Raw genomic sequence first — 21,991 nt, forward strand, 5'->3', positions numbered from 1 at the left:
TTCGCCCGACCCGCGCGGGCGCGGGTCGGTTGAGTCCGACCCGTGTGGGTGCGGGTCGGATTCGCCCGACCCGCGCGGGCGCGGGAAGTTTGGCTTTTCGCTAAACTTTTTGGTGTTTTTTCGACTTTTCCGAGACTTGTATTTTCCACCGTTTTATGTATTTGGTCGTCTTGTTGACTTGCACGCGTTATTTATGAGTATTTCATCATTTTGTTAACTTGTACGCTTCCTCGCGCGGATCGCTTGACTGACGTGCGCGTGTTGACTGACGTGTGCGCGTTGACTAACGTGCACGCATTGACTGACGTGTGTACGTTGACTAACGAGCGCGTAGGCCACATTAGGGTGGTTTGAGCGTACGGGACACTTGGTATTCTAGTGGCTGACGAGCGTGTGGGCCACTTGGCGTTTGTTATTGTGGTGATTCGTTGCCGCATCATCAACGGTTCGCCGATTCTCTTCATGCGCTTGTCAGCGTCGGATAATCCTCTACGACTCGGATAATCCTCTTCGACTTGGATAATGACGTTCATCGCCTTCTCTTTGTCTCGAGGTGTATTCGGGGACCTATAGGCAATTTTTGACTCCTACAAATACCCCCTCCAAAGAATTTCAGACTCGTTCTTTTATAGAGGAGTTTGGAATGATTTGGATAAGATAGGCCCTTTCCTTAATCTCGTAGAGGGGCCTGTGAACTACTTTAATTCTTAACTTCTTCAGCCTTCAGTCTATTCAGCGTTTTGCCGAATAGATGAAGTTCTTCCGGCGCTGCGTTTATTGTCTGACCGTTGTCGAAATCTTGAACTGAAGTTGATGCGTAAGTTTCTGAATCTAGCTCATGTCATTGAGTTGTCTTTGAACTGATCATCTTCGTCACAAATTCATATCTGAATGCGATTGAACTCCCTGGAATCATCCTCTGCCTTATTTTGGTAAAATTATTAATGTGTTGACTGGCATCGACCTTTACTGTAACGCATTGTCTGACGTTGACTTTTGTTATAACGCGTTGACCGGCGTTAACACGATTTATACTCGTACATTTGCTGGAGTCTACACAGTTTAAGTTCTTAAGGCATTAGAGCGTGGCGGTTCTAAATGTTAGGCTGCAGGACTAACTATTAAAGTTGATTCATCTGCATGTGTGGATCTTATCCTGAAGTTGTTGAATGCTCAAGTCACGAGACCAACTAATGAGGCTGGTGCGTCAATGACTCTCACATTTATAGGATTTTTGGCAAATCCTCAGCCATCAACGGGTTTGATGAGTCTTTACCAACTACCGTTTGAGTCGGGCTAGCATGCAGATTGTTTAAATCCGTTATGCACGTAACGTTGTGCTAAAAGAGTTAACTCTTTTAATGCTACGATATTGAATACGTAGACTTCCTCTTTCTCACGTGAAAAGACTAAACGGTGACGTGTGTTAGGCGTAGACTTTAGAGTTTTTGGCAAACCCTCAGCCTTCAATGGGTTTGACGTGCCTTTACCGATTACCATTTGAATCAGGCTTACATGTGGATTGTTTAAGTCCGTTCCGCATGTGACGTTATGCTAAGAGAGTTAACTCCCTTAGTGCTACGATATTGAATACATAGACTTTATCTTACTTACGGGAATAGACTACCCGACAACGCATGTTAGGAGCTGACTTATCCCTACTTAGATTTTGGGATAAAAGTCCCCAGACTTGGATTCTGGTGTCTTCTTCAATCGGTAAAAGACTAAACCAGCAACGCGTGTTAGGCGCTGACTTATCCCTACTCAGGCTTCGGGATAAAATTCCCCATGCATAAAAAGACATGGATTTTTATTACTACGATGCTGAATACGTAGACTCGGTCGTTTTCACGGGAATGAACCACCCAGTAGTACGGGTTAAGCGCTGACTTATCCCTACTTATGCTTCGGGATAAAATGCCCCAGACTGGATTCTGGTATTTTTTCAATTGGTGAAAGACTAAACCGACAACGTGTGTTAGGCGTTAACTTATCCCTACTTAGGTTTTGGGATAAAATTCCCCGTGCGTGTGAGGCTCGGATTTTGACGTTATGAATAACAACCTGCCACAATGTTAAATATATGGGCTTTTATTCTTTTTACGGTTAAGAACTAACCGGAAACGCGTGTTAGGCATTGACTTATCCCTGCTCAGGATTCAGGATAAAATTCCTCATGCATAAAAGACATGGATTTTTGTTGCTACGATACTGAATACGTAGACTCGGTCATTTTTACGGGAATGAACCACCCAGCAACGCGGGTTAAGCGCTGACTCATTCCTACTTAGGCTTCGGGATAAAATTCCCCATGCGTGTGAAGCACGGATTTTGGCGTTATGAATAACAATCTGCCATAATATCAAATATGTGGGCTTTTGTTCTTTTTATAGTTAAGAACTAACCGGCAACGCGTGTTAGACATTGATTTATCCCTGCTCAGGATTCGGGATAAAATTCCTCGTACGTGTGAGGTGCGGATTTTAGGAGTCGTAAAGTGGTGTCTTCTCTTGGGGCAAAGACGAACCAGATGCGGGAGAGGAAGAATTTTATATTCTATCTCCCAAAGCTAAAGAGGAAGAATTTTATATTCTATCTCCAGTTGCAAAAGGAAACTCAAAGTGGGATCTCCACTTCAAGAATCCGGGAAGGTAAAACTAAGAGTGGGATCTCCACTCCGAGAATCAAAAAGATTCGGATAACCCTAACTGTCGGAAGGTTTGATTACCGAACTAAAGATGGATGTCACGCCCCACTTCCCAAAATACCCGGGAATCGGAACGTGAACAAGTACGCGTCGTATTAGATTGAGAAGAAATATACACTATCTTTTTTTTTCTTTTCTTTTATTCTCAATCCAATATGCTAAGCGTCTAGAAATAAATACAATACGAAGTCACAGGTCCCCGATCACAATCAGCAAGAATATAATAGACAAACTCAAAATAAAAATATCATATCACAAATGGGATAACATCCGAGACATAATAATACAGGTCAAACGTGCCCCTATACAAAAACTATCTGAATGAATTACCGGAGAATATAAAAATACACTGATCCAAAGAAAATGAAGGTGATACAAAAAAACTAAAAGGAATGACTAAGCTTCGGCTTCTCTTCTACTACGTCTGCAAGATACTCATCCTGAGAATCCTCTGGCTCCTGGCGATCTCCCAGCTAGACTTGTTCTTCCTCTAAGTTTGACGTACACCAGAGAAAACAGGTGTATGTTAGCGTGTACTCCACACAGCAAGACCCCACAAAACAAATAGAACTAACGAAAACCCAAGCAGAAAACGATACAAAAACCGAAATGACAGAAGAACATACAATTGGAAATCCAACAAAATCAATCAAGTAACAAGTCGATCATGTAGCTAGCGATCAGAAATCATCCAAGTGATAAGGTCACACAACTAGATGGAATTAATACTTAAAAATCTACAAGAAGGGACGTGGTACGTCGAGCGAAATAATCCAAACAAGGAAACCCTCATGTATATACCATATATCTCAAATTATAGATAATTAAATATTAATTCCAATCTTGTATGAAAAGAAATACAACTGGCCTACATCTCACAAGAATCCATAAATCCTAACCAAAGTGACGACACCGATTCACTTTGATCCAACAACCAACCCTAGTGGCAACACTGATCCACTAGTAATAAGTCATGTAACTAGTCATCCTATAACATGTCACTGATTCATATCTCACACAGAGTCAATGCTTATATCATCGGATAACTGACTGTTTGCATATCCCCCGCGTGCATCCAATAAATTCAGGAACCAAAGTAGCGACACCGATCTACTTTGACCCAACCAACAAACCACAGTGGTGACACCGGTCCACTATGACTCAACAAACCAACCCCAGTGGCGACACCGATCCACTGGTACAAGCCTGAAAGATATATCAACAGTCACATCCGAACACATGAACAATGACTTCCCACCCCAACTCTTCTCATTCTTTCTAAATCAATGATCATAATCATTATTAAAACTCTGGTTCACCACCTAAACACACTCACACATGTCACTAGGTTTGTTCGTGACGCACAATGCCACTAAGTCATGAACTACTAAGGTTCTCAAACACAACAAGGCGATATTAATAACATTAATTTCACGCAACCACTTCATGACATGTCGAATACAGTAAAATATTCACAAACATGAAATGTAATCATGAACAACAACTATGTAATTCAGAAAATAATTCATTTTCCAAAATAATTTCTTTTAAAATTATTTCTCATTATAATAATCCAAAATATTCTCTTTTCCAGAATAAATTCTTTAAAATTATTTCTCATCAATTATTATTCTAAAATAATTTCTTTTCTCAAAAATAAATTCTTTTTAAATATTATAAATTCTCTAAAATGATTCCATTATCAAAATAAATTCTTTCACTTCATTATCATTATTCTAAAAATACTATTTATCACACAACTATGATTTAATCAATATGATTCAGCAAACAACCCACGCAGATAATTATATTACAACTAATCTACACATATAATTAATAATTATTGAAATAACAAGGAGAGGCAGGATCTTACCTACGAGACCGTGGGGTCTGATGACGAGGCTACGGGTGGATCTGTGAAAGGCGTGCAGCGAGCTTGGGAGATCGGGGAGTCAACGGAGTTGGACGGAGATGCTGTTGGAGTTCGTGGAGGCGACGGCGTGGGATCTCGACGGGGAGGAGAGAGGGGTTGTTCGGGCAGTGATGAACGAGAGGGTATGGACGTTGGCCTAGTCGGGTATGCGACGGGGTTGGATTGTAGGTCGGCCGGCGCTGCGGCGGTCGCAGGAGAGGCAACAGGGTTCTGGGTTTGGGGTTATCGAGGGCGGCTGTCGGGTTGGGCCGAAGAAGGGGAGCGAGTAGTAGCGCGAAAAGGGAGGCTGGGCGTGGGTCTGCAGCGGAGGTGGCGGCAGGGTTGAGGCCGCGGAACGCGTAGCGCGCTAGTTGCTGGATCTGGTGTGTTGTCATAGGGGGTTTGGCGTGGCGCGGCGCGATGCAGGGCAGGGCCTGAGAATGAGTGGCGGCTAGTAGGAGGAGACAGATGTGGTGGCGGTGGCATTGTGAAGGTTGTTGGCAGACGGGGACTTGGGAAAGGCGAATCTGGTGCAAGGTGGTAGGGAGGTGAAGATTTGGCGGTGAATGAAGTGGAGGAGAGTTTAGCGGATGGGGTTAGAGATGGGGCTGCAAGCGACGATAGGAGGGAGGGGCGGTAGTGGAAGCACAGGCGCTAAGGGTGGTTGAGACGAAGAACCGGGAAAGAGAGAGAGAGAAGAGTGTACAGGGTTCTTGGCAGAGGCGTGAAAACGAGAGGGGAGGAGAGAGAACCGAAAAGAAAGAAAACATATGTATATATATATATATATACTATATATATAATATATATATATATACATATATATCATATATAGTAATTAGTTAGGGTTTGGTATTTAAACAAAAATAATTAAAATAAATAATTACGGGTACTTAAAAATTAAACTAATTATAGAATAATTATCTATAAATAAAAACGTACATGTTGTGCTAATACAATAGTTGATATGAAATAGTCAAAATATACTCATATTTTACAATTAAACGAGAATAATTAATAAATAAAATATATTTACTTATATTTAAAATCAAACAATTATAGGATAATTATATACACAGTAAAATGTACAAGTTATACTAATATGACAAATAATATGTAACAGTAAAAATATTACAACAAATTATACAAATAATACGTAATTAATAATACAACGTATTATACGAATATATATATAATAATAAAAATAATACAACATATTATTTAAAATGACATGTAACAGCATCGATAACGCAATAGATAAATTCCATAAATTTTCACCGCATAAAATTAATTTATAAATATTAATATTATTTAAATAAATATAAAACTTAGACTTTAAATCATAGAAAATTGTAGAAATTCAAGAAATATACAAATACTCTTTTAAAAATCATAATTAAATATTTTAAAATACTAAAAAATTATTTTAACTAGTATCAAAATTCATGGTCCTTACAATGGATTTCTCGTTTATCGAGAGTGAATTATAGTTTTGGTCCTTACTGTCGGAAGGTTTGACCAAGTGGGAGTTTAAGGTGATCCTAATTATAGGAAGGTTTGATCACTCAATTTAAAAATGAACCTATCGTTCATTAAAAGAATCGAGAGGGGATTTTGACTGTAGTCCTAACTGTAGGAAGGTTTGACCAAGTGAGAGTGGGAGTGTGAGATGATCCTAACTATTATAGGTTTGATCACTCAATTTGTGAACCTCTCGTTCATTGAAGGAATCGAGAGGGGATTTTGATTGTGGTCCTAACTGTAGGAAGGTTTGACCAGATAAGCAGTGAGAGTGGGAGTACAAATCATAGTGGGAGTGCTGACTCGTACAAATCACTCAAACGGGTTCCTGGTGTTAAGTGACAAATACTTAACACGGAGGGGCTTGACAGTTGTCAATGATCAAAATGTTGAAATTCCAAGTACTATGTCTGGAATTTAATAATAGGAATGTTGAGTGCACAGACGCATCAAAAGTTTGAGTGGATTCAACCGAAAAGAATTTTAGTGGTCCCACCGTCAATTAGTCTGATCGGTGAGGGATTTTGTGGTGGAAGACTGTGAGTCATCAAACACCAATGAGAGTTTTGTGAGGGAAAATTAATCCAACATAGTGATCGAATCTCGTCTCACCAAAAGAGTATTCGGAAATTATAGTGGGAGTTTAGTGTTTATCACTTTGTTCGTAATGATCGGGTTATCCCTAAAAAAATTACATGTATTATTCTTTCGGGAACTTCCCATTACATAAATCATCCACCCCCAGCTTCCTTCGTGAAACTGGGTCTAATATTGTACTTAGTTGGGTGACCGGGTTATCCTTAAGAGTACCAGGCATGGCACTCTCCAGGAACTTCCCGTGAAAGAAATGAAACAGTTTATACTCATATACATGTTAGATTATTGAGAAGCAGTTTATACTCGTATACTCTTCAGAGTATAGGAAGGAGCAGTTTATACTCTTATACTTGTCGGAGTCTTCATTCGACTTAATTGAGCATTATGACGTCGGCTTTAACCAAGGTTTGGATGCTATTCTTGAGAGCGAAGCAAGCATTGGTAGGATGAAGGATCCTCCTGTAATACGCATAATACTTTAGATCCATAATATTATCAGCTTCCTCCTGATCTGTGATAGGCGGTAGCTTGATCTTATTATTTTCAAGGAGAGATTCAAAAATGATAGGAACGTCTTCGTCCTTAAAAGAGTACTCTTTTTGGAGTTTCGGATCTGAAGTCTTTTGCTATCTTCAGGGTTGTTGTTGTGATGTCTGATTAACATCAACAACTGCTGTGGGTGCCTTCCCCTTACCCCGGGAGATGAAGCTTGAGTTCGGAGGATTAGCCATCGGTTGGCTTCTCTCGGCTTGCTTCCTTCTAAGGAAGCGTTCGGCTCGTTCTTCGCGCACCTTCAACTCTTTCCAGGTGTTGGGCGGTGCTACTCCTATGACTTCCAACACGTCCAAAGAGAGGTTATTGTGATAGGTTTGGAGGATGAAATCCTCTGTGATCGGATCTCGGTAGTTCATCGCCTTATTTCGGAAGCGCTTGACGAATTCGTCGACCGTCTCATCGTCTTTTTGCTTCTCATCAAAGAGTGTCCTGATTAACACCTTGGTATCATCATTAAAGAAGTGAGCGAGGAACAGGTTCTCCAGGTCATCCCAGCTGTTGATGCTTCCAGACTTGAGACGGCGGTACCAATCGAAGACGGGCCCGTGAAGGGTGCCAACGAATGACCGAACCATCAGGGATTCATTCTCAGAAATTATGCCCAAGTGAGACTTAAAGTAGATTAGATGCTGAGTGGGTGAGCCCTTCCAACGGTGTGAAGTTGATCAGGTTAAACTTTGCCGAATACAGGATCGAATCTCACTCTCTCGGATAAGGATGTGGAATGCCGGTCTTCTTTACCTCTCAAGCAGACATTAGAGCGTTAATTTTGCTCTCGAGATCCTTCATCTTTTCATCCTCGCTCGTATCTTTTCTTGGTCGATTCTGAGGAGGAGCAACGGGGCCACCCCCAGTGTTGTTGTTTTCAGTGAGACCACCCCCAGCGTCGTTGTTTTTAGTGGGGCTACCTTCATTGTTCTGGTCAACGAGAGAGTTATCAGTATTAAGGTGTTCATTCTCATCTGAATCGCTAGCTAGTTGGCTAATATTGTTGTGACGACTGGATTCACCTATCTGATTTGACCAGGCTCGGATCTGTTGGTCATGCATTTATCTCATCTCATGCATAGCCATTTCTATTTTGATTTTGAATGCTTGTTTCTGCTTGGCTAGAGCATCCTCAACCATTTTGGCTACTTCCTCGGTGTTAATCATAAACACTTCACGGGATTGTCCCGGACTGGATACTGTATTATCAGAAGCGATTGCCGAGTTAGCATCCGATGCTTCATCATCCGAGGATAACCCTCTCTGCATTCTCTCGTAGTCCCTGCGTCTAGTGGTCCCTGCGCATAGCCGAGTCAGACGATTCGATACAAAGGGGTCAGAACTAGAAGGTCGCATTGACTTTCCCTTATCAGCCATGTTAATTATAACTTCTGGAAGTTCGTCACCATGAACTGCCGATTATTTCTTACGGAAATGTTTTGGCATGAACTTAGTCACTCCGTTAGAGATCCTCTCAAATACCGAGACATTCTGTGGAGCGGTCTTGGGGCAGCTACACGCTGATAATACTGTCTTGATTATCTTGGTACACGGACAATGAAAGTCCATCTCCCGAGAATCTCTCTTTTGAGGTCTGTTCGTACCCCCATCCCGATAGTACAACTCATCGTTATAATGATCGAAGCAATCTATCGCGTGTTGGCATGACTTCTCAGGTATAACGTCGTCGTCTGACGAAGACGTTTTCTTCTGAGGACTTATTGCCTTAATGGTGTTCTCAAGAGTCATAGGTTTGGAGCCACGCTTTCGTGAACGTGGGACCTTAACAGGCTCTTGGACACTGACCCGCAGTCCGAGGTGGTCAGTTACAGGAGTTTTCCGTGTGCGACCCCCAGCTCGAGTAGTTGCTCGAGGTTAAGTCACCGGACCCAAGCGTTCTCCGATCGGAAATTTACCTCGATCCTCATGCAAAGGACCTAGGCGAGCCGCCATCCTTGTCTTGAAACGAGATAAGTCTACGCTACCATAGGGCTCCACCGGAGGTGCGAAACTCGATGGAATCAAAGAGACACGTGTAGAACGTCTTTTGTCTTTGTCCTAGCGCGGGTCAGACTTAAGTGACCCGCAGCTTGGATGGTCAGATTGAAGTGACCCGTGTCTTGGAGGGTCAGATTTGGATGACCTGCGAATTGGAGGGTCGGACTTGGATGACCTGCGGCTTAGAGGGTCGGATCTGAGTGTGCCGCGGGCTGGAGGGTTGGATCTGAGTGTCCTGCGGGCTGGAGGGTCGGATCTGAGTGTCCCATGTTTTTCGATCTTTTTGACCGACATCTTGGACTTTGGCCTCCATATTTTGTGCAGTCTTTGTGGCTTCTTTTTCACTTCTTCCTTCTGCAACTTTTGCGCTTTTTGCACAAGAATTCATGCGTGCGCAAGCAGTGCGCGGCGCTTTTGGATCCGCTCCTCAAGAGTTGAACGGGTCCTTATGACTTGGATCCATTCACTCGTTGATGATTTAGAGGATTGGTCGTTCGTCCGCTATTGGGGCGTTCAACGCTCCTTGAATTTCAGATCTGCTTCGTAGCGGATCCCGTCTACGGGCTCCAAAGCCTTAGCGAATTAGCGCGCGAGACGTTGGCGCTACCTTTGGCGAGCTCTTTTTGATAAAGTAGGCGCGCCTTCAGCACTCAACTCCTTGATTGAGGAGGAGTTCAGATCTGTAACTCCAGCTTCATTGGAGGCTGGAGGGGCGTTGTAAAGTGCAGCTACCACAGCAACGGAGGTGTTGATCTTCCTGCGCTTGCGAGTGAAGGAGGATCTGGAGGAGGAGGATGACAAATACTCCTCGAACTTCTGTTGGTCGAACTCGTACTCGACCTTTTCTTTAACCGGGATCTGGATCCGAGGTTGCGACATGTCAGCCTTCACAGAAAGGCTGTCGGCTCCCACTGTGGCCGCCAACGTGTTTGGGGAGCCTTCACAGAAAGGCTGTCGGCTCCCACTGTGGCCGCCAACGTGTTTGGGTAGAAAATTATTTTCATTGCTGAATTGATTACAACTTTGGGCGTTACAATAAATTTAAAACAAAGATAACCTTTTTATAAGACTTTCAATACAATAAAAATAGATTATAACTCTCTTTCAAACAGCACAACAGACGTTTATCCTCCGCTGTTTGCGTGGGATCTTTGCCTGTGCCGGGGACATCGATATTCGTGGACCGCCTACGGATCGGATCTGGTTGACAGAAAATTAACAGAGCTCCTACTTCACCAATGAAGTATTCACTTGAAGCTCTAAAATCGATAAAGCGAAATCAGTAGCTCTTCTTGAGATTAAGATCAAGCCTAATCTCAAGGAACGGACGGACGAATACGGGTTCAGATCCTTTGAAAGCCTTCTTCTTTATGCTAAAGTTCACCGGGATCTGACTTGCCCTCTGAAATTCGTGCTCCACTCTCCAATTTAGCAACGTTTCGCCCTCTTGATGTCCGCCCTGTGAAATGAGCCCCTAGGCCTGTATTTATAGGTTTCGGTTGGGGGTTTTCGGATAAGAATGAGTGATTTGGCCGTATTTTCAGTTAATAACGGCCTAACCACGTTTGTATATAATATTAAGTCGGTTGAGAACCCCTGGAATAGATAAGTCCTACGAAAAACCGCTTTAAAATTGCAAAAACGTGTTCGGGGGTCGAAATAGCACGAGGAGTGAATCCGACCAGCGGGGGGCGCGGGTCGGTTTAGTCCGACCCGCGCGGGCGTGGGTTGGATTCGTCCGACCCGCGTCGGCGTGGGTCGGTTGAGTCCGACCAGCGCGGGTGCGGGTCAGATTCGTTCGACCCGCGCGGGCGCGGGAAGTTTGGCTTTTCGCTGAACTTTTTGGTGTTTTCCGACTTTTCCAGGACTTGTATTTTCCACTGTTTTGCGTATTTGGTCGTCTTGTTAACTTGCATGCGTCGTTTATGAGTATTTCTTCGTTTCGTTAACTTGTACGCTTTCTCGTGCGGATCGCTTGACTGACGTGTGCGTGTTGACTGACGTGCGCGCGTTGACTGACGTGCGCGCGTTGACTGACGAGCACGCGGGGCACATGAGGGTGGTTTGAGCACACGAGACGCTTGGTTTGCCATTCTGGTGGCTGACGAGCGTGTGGGTCACTTGGCGTTTGTCGTTGTGGTGATTCGTTGTCGCGTCATCAACGGTTCGCCGATTCGCTTCATGCGCTTGTCGGCGTCGGATAATTCTCTTTGACTCGGATAATCCTCTTCGACTTGGATAATGACGTTCATCGCCTTCTCTTTGTCTCGAGCTGTATTCAGGGACCTATAGGTAATTTTTGACTCCTACATAGATCTGAAGATAGTCCTACGTTAACACTTTGTTAAGACTTCCATTAAATAAAACTTAGAAAGGCAAAATTACCATATACCCTAAAATGTAGGTAGTTCTCTTAATTTTATTTCTTTCGGAATAATGATTAACTTCTTGGAATAATAGCATGGTACTAAATTATGAACTCGTGGGAAACTGCAGAGGGTTTGCGCTTGTGGAGAATGCTATTTTGGACATTTTTGGCCTTGAGAAGTTGAGGAGCCTGACAGAGATTCTTCATGTCAGGATAAGGTTGAGGATCTGCGCTTTATGAAAACAAGTGAAAAAGTGAGGGAATGAGAAGGGTAGGTTTCTTAGTCTTGATGGGGGGATTGGAACATCTGGATCAGTGAGATGCTTCACCTCGTCGGTAGAGGGAAGAGAGTTTATTCTTGTGAAAATTGAAGATCTATGTCTACATATTTTTTTGAGATTAATCTTTGTACAATGCTGCTAAATGACACATTAGATTTTATTTTCTTGACAAGTCCTATACATGTTATATTCGGTTATGACTTGTTGATTGACATTACATTATGGTCTCACTTCATATTTCTTCGCATTCACATGCATGAGATTCATACTATCGATTATGGTATGTTGTTGGTAGATGTTGACTTTAAATCATATTCATGTTTGCTTATGAATGTAACTAGTTGTATGAAACAAGCTCCGAGCAAGATTCTATGCACTAACTTATGAATAAAAAAATATTTGCCAATGTGCAAATGTGCTTAAATGTCAAATTGATTATATGAGTGTACTGTTAAAAGATGATGAAAGATCCACACTCATATATATAATCTACACAAAAAGAGTATCATCGTTAAAAGATAGCAAAAGGCTCACACTCATAGATTTATAAGTAGTTGCATATCTCAAAGGGTAGCCATCCTATACTAAATAAAACATGTTTAGAGATGGTTGTAGGCGTTAAAAAATACTTACAGACATCCAAGTACCACTCAAGACAAAGAGAAGGTGATAAATATCAGTATCTAAGTCACGGGAGATCATACAAGCCCAAAGGAAGCAAAAGGATCTATGAATCAACATAGAAGAACAATATGAACACCCACGACAAGAAACACTGACGCGCATTTGCGCGGTAGTGGAAGGTTTTGTGCATACAAACAGAGTGATATTCATATGGGAATTTGTAGATCTCTTCAATAGCTTTCCAACGCATCTTGGATCACCTCATTCCGACATCGGACGAGGAAGGTAGAGCCAAAATACCCGAGAGATCGCAAACTGCATCGGAGGTGCGCGGCAGTGTATACTGCCGCGGTAATATATTGCACATTTAAGCCATGATATGATCCAAATCTGAAGAAGCTCAAAAGACAAAAGTTGTAGATCTCTTCGTCATCTTTCCAACGCATCTTAGATCACCTCATTCCGACATCGGACGAGGAAGTTAGAGCCAAAATACTCAAGAGGTGCGTGGCAGTGGTAACTGCCGCGGCAATGCGCGACACCACGTACTGTCGCGGCCACTGGGAAGCTGAACACGTCATTTTTGACAGTTTTCTCGAGTTTTGTGCAGCCCACATGGCTTATTAACTGCTGGGGGTCACTTATGAACGTGGGGGGAGTAGTTACAAGCGAAAATCATGCCCACTAACCTCATAAAAAGATGGTATTTAAGTAGTGGGACGACGGTTACAAAAGGGGGCTGATTAGAGAGCATCCAAGAGGGCGAATGAGAGAGCATCCAAGAGGGCTGATTAAGAGAGCATTTTGGAGCAGAAGAGACTTGAGCTTTCAGTGATTTTGAAGAAGAGAGAGAACTTTTACCCTTTGACAAGCATCATTCGGTGATTCCTAGAGATCTAAGCTCAGACTTGATCTTTGAAAGAACGGACATCTTACATCGATAAGATATCCGTTTTCAAATCTTTACTTCGATAAACGAAGGAGAGATCCCTAAGCACCTTCACGATCTTTGAATCGGTGGTCAACGAGCCAAAGCACTCACGGCACAGGCAAAGTCCCACAAAAACAGTAGTTGATAAACGACTTCTGTGTTATTTTCTCGAAAGTTGTAATTTCGTTTATTTTTCATTGTAATATTCTGTAAGCAATCGAAGTTTAATGGAATCTGCAATGGAAACGACTTTCGCTGAAAACAAACTAGGAGAGATCCCTAAGCACCTTCACGATCTTTGAATCGGTGGTCAACGAGCCAAAGCACTCACGGCACAGGCAAAGTCCCACAAAAACAGTAGTTGATAAACGACTTCTGTGTTATTTTCTCGAAAGTTGTAATTTTGTTTATTTTTCATTGTAACATTCTGTAAGCAATCGAAGTTTAATGGAATCAGCAATGGAAACGATTTTCGCTGAAAACAATGGTGTATATAGGCCGCCAAACTTCGTCAATCTTCCTTGTGAGGCATAGGTTGTGGCTTCATATTTTGGTCTTTATTAGCTTATTCATAAATACTTATTTGCATGAATATCATACATGTTTGTTAATTTGAGTCACATGTTTCGTTATATTTCAAATTGATGCTATGAGTTCTCTTCATGTACACGAAGAAATTTGATGGTTTCCACATATGCATTGATATCAGTTTGTCATTTATATTTTTTTATAAATTTTAGTGGACTTGTAGGTATCTCTCTCTTTTGACATTTATGTACTATTATTCGATGATTTACTTCTTTATATGATTTACATGGGAGTTTGTTTGATTCGATGGTTTGTTTTGGTAATAACGAAAGTGGAAGAAGTATGGAAATTGACTTTGAAAGATGAGAGTTTTGTGAAAATAAAATTAATTTTGAAAATCTTTTTGAACAATTTGTTTTAGGGAGAGAGAAGAGTTTTGAAACAAGAGAAGCCCAGTTATAGGAGGAGCTTGGTAAACTTGTATATCATATTTGATATATGTACACATATAGGGGGAGCTTGCATATCATATTTCATATGACATGAAACTGAGAATGTACATAATTCATGTATCTCAAACATCCATACTTGTGATTTAATTTTTGGTTTGTTATTATCAAAAGAGGAATATTGTTAGGACCAGGTCTATGCAATCAATTTTATTTGATGAATGAACAAACAAGTATATTTATCTAATGTATGTTTGAGATGTTTTATACATGTTGCAAGAAGTTAGAATCAAGTTCGATATTGAAAAAAAAATAAGGCGATAAGTTAATCCGAGCTAATTCTAAAAAAATATCAAAGGTGAAAATTAATTTTTTAGCACATGTCATAAATCCACATGAATAAACAAAACTCGGAGATTTATAGCTCGAATCTTTCAGTTAAACAACATTGAAACAATCAACAGTCTGATTGAAACATATACCGTGGCTGAAACTTGCATAGGCCATAACATTTGACTCAGTTATCCAAATTGCCATTATAATAGCTTTCTGGAAAGCTCTAGATCTGATATAGCTAATCATTGATGGTAGGTTGAGCTCATCAATGATCTACAATAACTCATCGATGGTCTATAGTTACACATTCATGTTTTCCCGAAAGATACTTTCATATCATCGATGGTGAACAACAACTCATCAATGGTATGTGAACGTGGGTCACCATGTTCTCAATGTTAACGTGTGAAAAAGACGGCTCTCAATGTGAATGCGTGAAAGGTTTTGGAGATGTGGGGTCCACCTTCAATACGTGAAGGCAAATCCATGTGCTGCTGCGAAAATCTCGTGAAGAGATCACCTAAGCATACAGGCCCACCCGATGTGACCCGACTTGAGGTTTATAAATACCTCCGTGTTTTCTTTCCTAGGGCTAGGAGCAAGGTGGATTCTTTTTTTTCGGCGGCTTTGTTTCTAGGAGAAAACGCAGCAAAGAAAAAAGAGAAGAATAGAGATTTGTGTAGCTTTTGTGAGAGTATTTGTGTGAGAGAGAGATAATTGTGTGAGGGTTTAGATTGAGTAATTGTAAACCCTAGTTGTATCTCTCCCTCTAATAGTAGATCTCCCCCTCCTTACCCCGTGGACGTAGGCAGTTTGCCGAACCACGTAAAATTGGTTTGTTTGAGTTTGTGGTCATTGTAATAGCTTTTAGGATCCCTCGACGCGCAGTCCTAGAGCTGACAAGAGGAAGAGCTAATATCTCACTTTGATGAGATATTAGGCTTCAGATTCTTGTTTCCTTTGAGATACAAGAATTCTTATTGAGATCTTTCTCTCTTATTGTGCACCAGAAACTCTGCCAAAATTTCCGCTGCGCACAACAAGTGGTATCAGAGCTCGGGCTACGCTTGGGCTATTTGGAGGAGTAGATCAATTTGGAGGCCCGTTTAGGACTTCGTTGGTGATAAAGGTTCTATTTGGAGGAGTAGATCAATTTGGAGGCCCGTTTAGGACTTCGTTGGTGATAAAGGTGGGATCTTTTAGTAAAGACTCTATCTTTTTAGTTTTGGATCTATTCTTTGTTCGTTAGTGCGTAAGATGTCGGGGAAAGAAGGTGCTTCGGGTGTCGAGGGTGGTTCTTCTGGCGTGAAGACTATTCAGAGTTTGAATATCTACTCTATGAAGATAGATGTGGAGAAATTTAATGGCACAAACAATTTTGGATTATGGAGATGCGAGGTTACTTTGGAGCTAGATGGCAAGCCAGATGAGGTTGAAGAGAAGGTTTGGAAGAAGATGAATCGAACGGCGTGTGGTGTGATTAGGTCTTGTTTGACTCAAGATCTAAAATATGATGTGATGAATGAGACTTCTGCGAAGAAGATTTAGGAGATTCTCGAAAGCAAGTATTTGACCAAGAGTGTGGAAAATCGCTTGCATTTGAAGAGGAGACTTTATCGTTTCCAGTTGAAAAAGGGAACATCCATTAGAGATCACATGAACCACTACACAAAACTTCTTGCGGATTAAGCTTCTTGCGGATTTGGCAAATGTGGATGTCGTGATTAAAGATGAGGACAAGGCGTTGTTGTTGTTGAGTTCCTTGCCCGACGAGGAATATGAGACATTCGTCCTTACTCTGATTAATGGGAAAGCATCCCTTTCGTATAGTGAGGACACTGCTGCATTGGTGAATTATCAGCTTCGGAAGAAGGATAAGGGGAATTCGACTGAGTCGGTAGCGGAGGCGTTGGTCACAAGAGGGAAGGGTCCAAACCGAAAGAATTGGAAGTCACAGTCTAGAGTAGGACATCCTACAATTGCTTGGTGCAAGGAGACTGGTCATTGGAAGAAAGACTGCCCAAAGCTCGACGAATGGATGAAGAATAAGCAGAAGGGAAAAGGGAAGCAACCATCATCAGAAGCAAACATCGTATCGGATGGTAATAATTCTGACTCTTCTATTTATTCGCTTTCTATCAGTCCTACAGATAGCTATTCGGAGGAATCTGAATGGATGTTGGATAGTGGTGCGACCTATCATGTGTGCCCTAGAAGGGAATGGTTCTCCAGTTTTGAGAAGCTGGTGGATAGTGGTGTGGTGTACATGGCTGATAACCGTGCATGCCAGATCCTTGGGATAGGAAGAATTCGCATAAAGATGTTTGACGGGACTGTTAGAGAGTTAAACGATGTGAGATATGTTCCTTCTTTGAGGAAGAACTTGATCTCGATTGGAGCTTTGGTTGGAGAGGGTCTGAAGGTTCGTGTTGAGGACATGGTTCTCGAGATTGCGAGAGACTCTCGTATTTTGATGAAGGGCGTCAGGAGGTGGAGAACTGGCGACTTCTGTTGATTCGACTAGACTGCGGCATTTGGGGCTTGGCTATTCCAGTATTGATTCCTCGCATAGATTGAAAGAGGGTGTAAAGATCTGTAATTTAAAGTCCAGTAAACATGTTGATGTGAGCAATTTGGCATCTCTATTCACCGTGCTAAGGGTCGTTCTGGAGGAGTTCACGTGGATGTTTGGGGGCCTTCCAAGGGAGCATCATTAGGAGGTAATAGGCGTTTGGTTTCCTTTGTTGGTGACTGTTCTAGGCGTGTTTGGGTTGCAACCAAATCCCCTTTGGAGAAAGTCCTAGTAGTTTCCAACAGATTGAAGAAGTGTGTAATAGACAGAAATGTGAAGGTACTCCATTCTGGTGGGAGGTACAAGATGGACCTATTTCTGCATTGGATCCGAGCTCATGGCATTTCGAGACACTTTGTTGGAAAGGAAATATTGGGGCAACTAGATAGGGTGGCAAATTTAGAGAACCGTGCCTTACTGGAGGAGGATCAGTGTTTGTGGTCGAGCAATGGTTTGCAGAAAAGTTTCTGGACTGAGGCTTCGATATATTTGGGTCATCCTATTATAGAGTTGTCAACTGCTGTGATTGGAGGTAAAACTTCATTAGAAGATAGGTCTGGTAGTGTCACTTTGGTTGAGGCTTCGATGAGGGAGCTAATTGACTCTCAGCAGGTGGAGAGTTTCGGACAGACCTTAGAGGTATCACAGCGGGTGGAGACTGATGCTACTCCACATTAGGTGGGGATTTTCCCACATACTCCAGGTCATTCTACATTGGTTGGGATTCCAGCTGAGGTGACACAGCGTGGAAGTCATTTGGATTCGGATGCAGATGATGAGTTGGATTTTGACTTGAGTGCAGCTGATAGATGTAGTTTGGATATGACCATTGGTACACCTCAGGTGGAGGTGTTTGAGGCCATTGGAGGTGCTATTAGTCGCAGAGTTGATGATATTAGAGAAGGGTTGCGAACTCTTCTATTGGATTGATGTCGTTTGCGACCATTTGGGTGAACTACGTTCGGCTTGATTCATTGGGCAAGAGGATACGTAGGCAGTCTTTACGATGCAGCCGATTTCATGAGCGACATCAACATTTGGGGTGAGTGTTCGCACTCCCATTTGGGTCTCAGCAAATGAGGCATTTGGTGTAGTCGGTGTAGGCTCAGTTTGATTTGGTGAGTAGACACTATTTGATTTGGGTTGAGTGTCCGTACTCCCGTTTGGGTCTCGACTTGTTGTGGATGGAGTTCGTTGTCATGAGTCTGTTGCCATGGCGTACCGGACGTAACAAGTGAGATATTTGATTTGGTCGGTGTCGGCTCAGTTTTGGAAAAACTTCGCCGATGTGGAGAATTGTGAACGTGGGTCACCATGTTCTCAATGTGAACGCGTGAAAAAGGCGGCTCTCAATGTGAACGCATGAAAAGTTTTGGAGATGTGGGGTCCACCTTCAATACGTGAAGGCAAATCCATGTGCTGCTGCAAAAATCTCGTGAAGAGATCACCCAAGCATACAGGCCCACCCGATGTGACCCGACTTGAGGTTTATAAATACCTCCGTGTTTTCTTTCCTAGGGCTGGGAGCAAGGTGGATTCTTTTTTTTCGGCGGCTTTGTTTCTTGGAGAAAACGCAGCAAAGAAAAAAGAGAAGAATAGGGATTTGTGTAGCTTTTGTGAGAGTATTTGTGTGAGAGAGAGATAATTGTGTGAGGGTTTAGATTGAGTGATTGTAAACCCTAGTTGTATCTCTCCCTCTAATAGTAGATCTCCCGTGTGAGAGAGAGATAATTGTGTGAGGGTTTAGATTGAGTGATTGTAAACCCTAGTTGTATCTCTCCCTCTAATAGTAGATCTCCCCCTCCTTGCCCCGTGGACGTAGGCAGTTTGCCGAACCATGTAAAATTGGTTTGTTTGAGTTGTGCACCAGAAACTCTGCCGAAATTTCCGCTGTGCACAACAAGTGGTATCAGAGCTCGGGCTACGCTTGGGCTATTTGGAGGAGTAGATCAATTTGGAGGCCCGTTTAGGACTTCGTTGGTGATAAAGGTAGGATCTTTTGGTAAAGACTCTATCTTTTCAGTTTTGGATCTATTCTTTGTTCGTTAGTGCGTAAGATGTCGGGAAAAGAAGGTGCTTCGGGTGTCGAGGGTGGTTCTTCTGGCGTGAAGACTATTCAGAGTTTGAATATCTACTCTATGAAGATAGATGTGGAGAAATTTAATGGCACAAACAACTTTGGATTATGGAGATGCGAGGTTTTGGATGCGCTGAACGCGCAGAATTTGGAGGATACCTTGGAGTTAGATGGCAAGCCAGATGACGTTGAAGAGAAGGTTTGGAAGAAGATGAATCGAACGGCGTGTGGTGTGATTAGATCTTGTTTGACTCAAGATCTAAAATATGATGTGATGAATGAGACTTCTGCGAAGAAGATTTGGGAGATTCTCGAAAGCAAGTATTTGACCAAGAGTGTGGAAAATCGCTTGCATTTGAAGAGGAGACTTTATCGTTTCCAGTTGAAGAAGGGAACCTCCATTAGAGATCACATGAACCACTACACAAAGCTTCTTGCGGATTTGGCGAATGTGGATGTCAAGATTGAAGATGAGGACAAGGCGTTGCTGTTGTTGAGTTCCTTGCCCGACGAGGAATATGAGACCTTCGTTCTTACTCTGATTAATGGGAAGGCATCACTTTCGTATAGTGAGGTCACTGCTGCACTTGTGAATTATCAGCTTCGAAAGAAGGATAAGGAGGCTTCGGTTGAGCCGGTAGCGGAGGCGTTGGTCGCAAGAGGGAAGGGTCCAAACCGAAAGAATTGGAAGTCACAGTCTAGAGTAGGAAAAGATCAGTGTGCTTGGTGCAAGGAGACTGGTCATTGGAAGAAAGACTGCCCAAAGCTCGACGAATGGATGAAGAATAAGCAGAAGGGAAAAGGGAAGCAACCATCATCAGAAGCAAACATCGTATCGGATGGTAATAATTCTGACTCTTCTATTTATTCGCTTTCTATCAGTCCTACAGATAGCTATTCGGAGGAATCTGAATGGATGTTGGATAGTGGTGCGACCTATCATGTGTGCCCTAGAAGGGAATGGTTCTCCAGTTTTGAGAAGCTGGTGGATAGTGGTGTGGTGTACATGGCTGATAACCGTGCATGCCAGATCCTTGGGATAGGAAGAATTCGCATAAAGATGTTTGACGGGACTGTTAGAGAGTTAAACGATGTGAGATATGTTCCTTCTTTGAGGAAGAACTTGATCTCGATTGGAGCTTTGGTTGGAGAGGGTCTGAAGGTTCGTGTTGAGGACATGGTTCTCGAGATTGCGAGAGACTCTCGTATTTTGATGAAGGGCGTCAGGAGTATGATGAAGGGCGTCAGGAGGAATAACCTGTATTACTTGACTGGAGGTATAGTGGTAGGGGGAGAACTGGCGACTTCTGTTGATTCGACTAGACTGCGGTATTTAGGGCTTGGCTATTCCAGTATTGATTCCTCGCATAGATTGAAAGAGGGTGTAAAGATCTGTAATTTAAAGTCCAGTAAACATGTTGATGTGAGCAAGAAGACCAAGGTGAAGTTTGACACCTCTATTCACCAAGTTAAGGGTCGTTCTGGAGGAGTTCACGTGGATGTTTGGGGGCCTTCCAAGGGAGCATCATTAGGAGGTAATAGGCGTTTTAATAGGCGTTTGGTTTCCTTTGTTGGTGGCTGTTCTAGGCGTGTTTGGGTTGCAACCAAATCCCCTTTGGAGAAAGTCCTAGTAGTTTCCAACAGATTGAAGAAGTGTGTAATAGACAGAAATGTGAAGGTACTCCATTCTGGTGGGAGGTACAAGATGGACCTATTTCTGCATTGGATCCGAGCTCATGGCATTTCGAGACACTTTGTTGGAAAGGAAATATTGGGGCAACTAGATAGGGTGGCAAATTTAGAGAACCGTGCCTTACTGGAGGAGGATCAGTTGCAGAAGAGTTTCTGGATAGAGGCTTCGACATATTTGGGTCATCCTATTATAGAGTTGTCAACTGCTGTGATTGGAGGTAAAACTTCATTAGAAGATAGGTCTGGTAGTGTCACTTTGGTTGAGGCTTCGATGAGGGAGCTAATTGACTCTCAGCAGGTGGAGAGTTTCGGACAGACCTTAGAGGTATCGCAGCGGGTGGAGACTGATGCTACTCTACATTAGGTGGGGATTTTCCCACATACTCCAGGTCATTCTGCATTGGTTAGAATTCCAGCTGAGGTGACACAGCGTGGAAGTCATTTGGATTCGGATGCAGATGATGAGTTGGATTTTGACTCGAGTGCAGCTGATAGATGCAGTTTGGATATGACCATTGGTACACCTCAGGTGGAGGTGTTTGAGGCCATCGGAGGTGCTATCAGTCGCAGAGTTGATGATATTAGAGAAGGGTTGCGAACTCTTCTATTTGATTGATGTCGTTTGCGACCATTTGGGTGAACTACGTTCGGCTTGATTCATTGGGCAAGAGGATACGTAGGCAGTCTTTACGATGCAGCCGATTTCGTGAGCGACATCAACATTTAGGGTGAGTGTTCGCACTCCCATTTGGGTCTCAGCAAGTGAGGCATTTGGTGTAGTCGGTGTAGGCTCAGTTTGATTTGGTGAGTAGACACTATTTGATTTGGGTTGAGTGTTCGCACTCGCGTTTGGGT

Source organism: Asparagus officinalis, chromosome 8 (genome assembly GCF_001876935.1).
Source record: "Asparagus officinalis chromosome 8, Aspof.V1, whole genome shotgun sequence".
NCBI lineage: Eukaryota > Viridiplantae > Streptophyta > Magnoliopsida > Asparagales > Asparagaceae > Asparagus > Asparagus officinalis.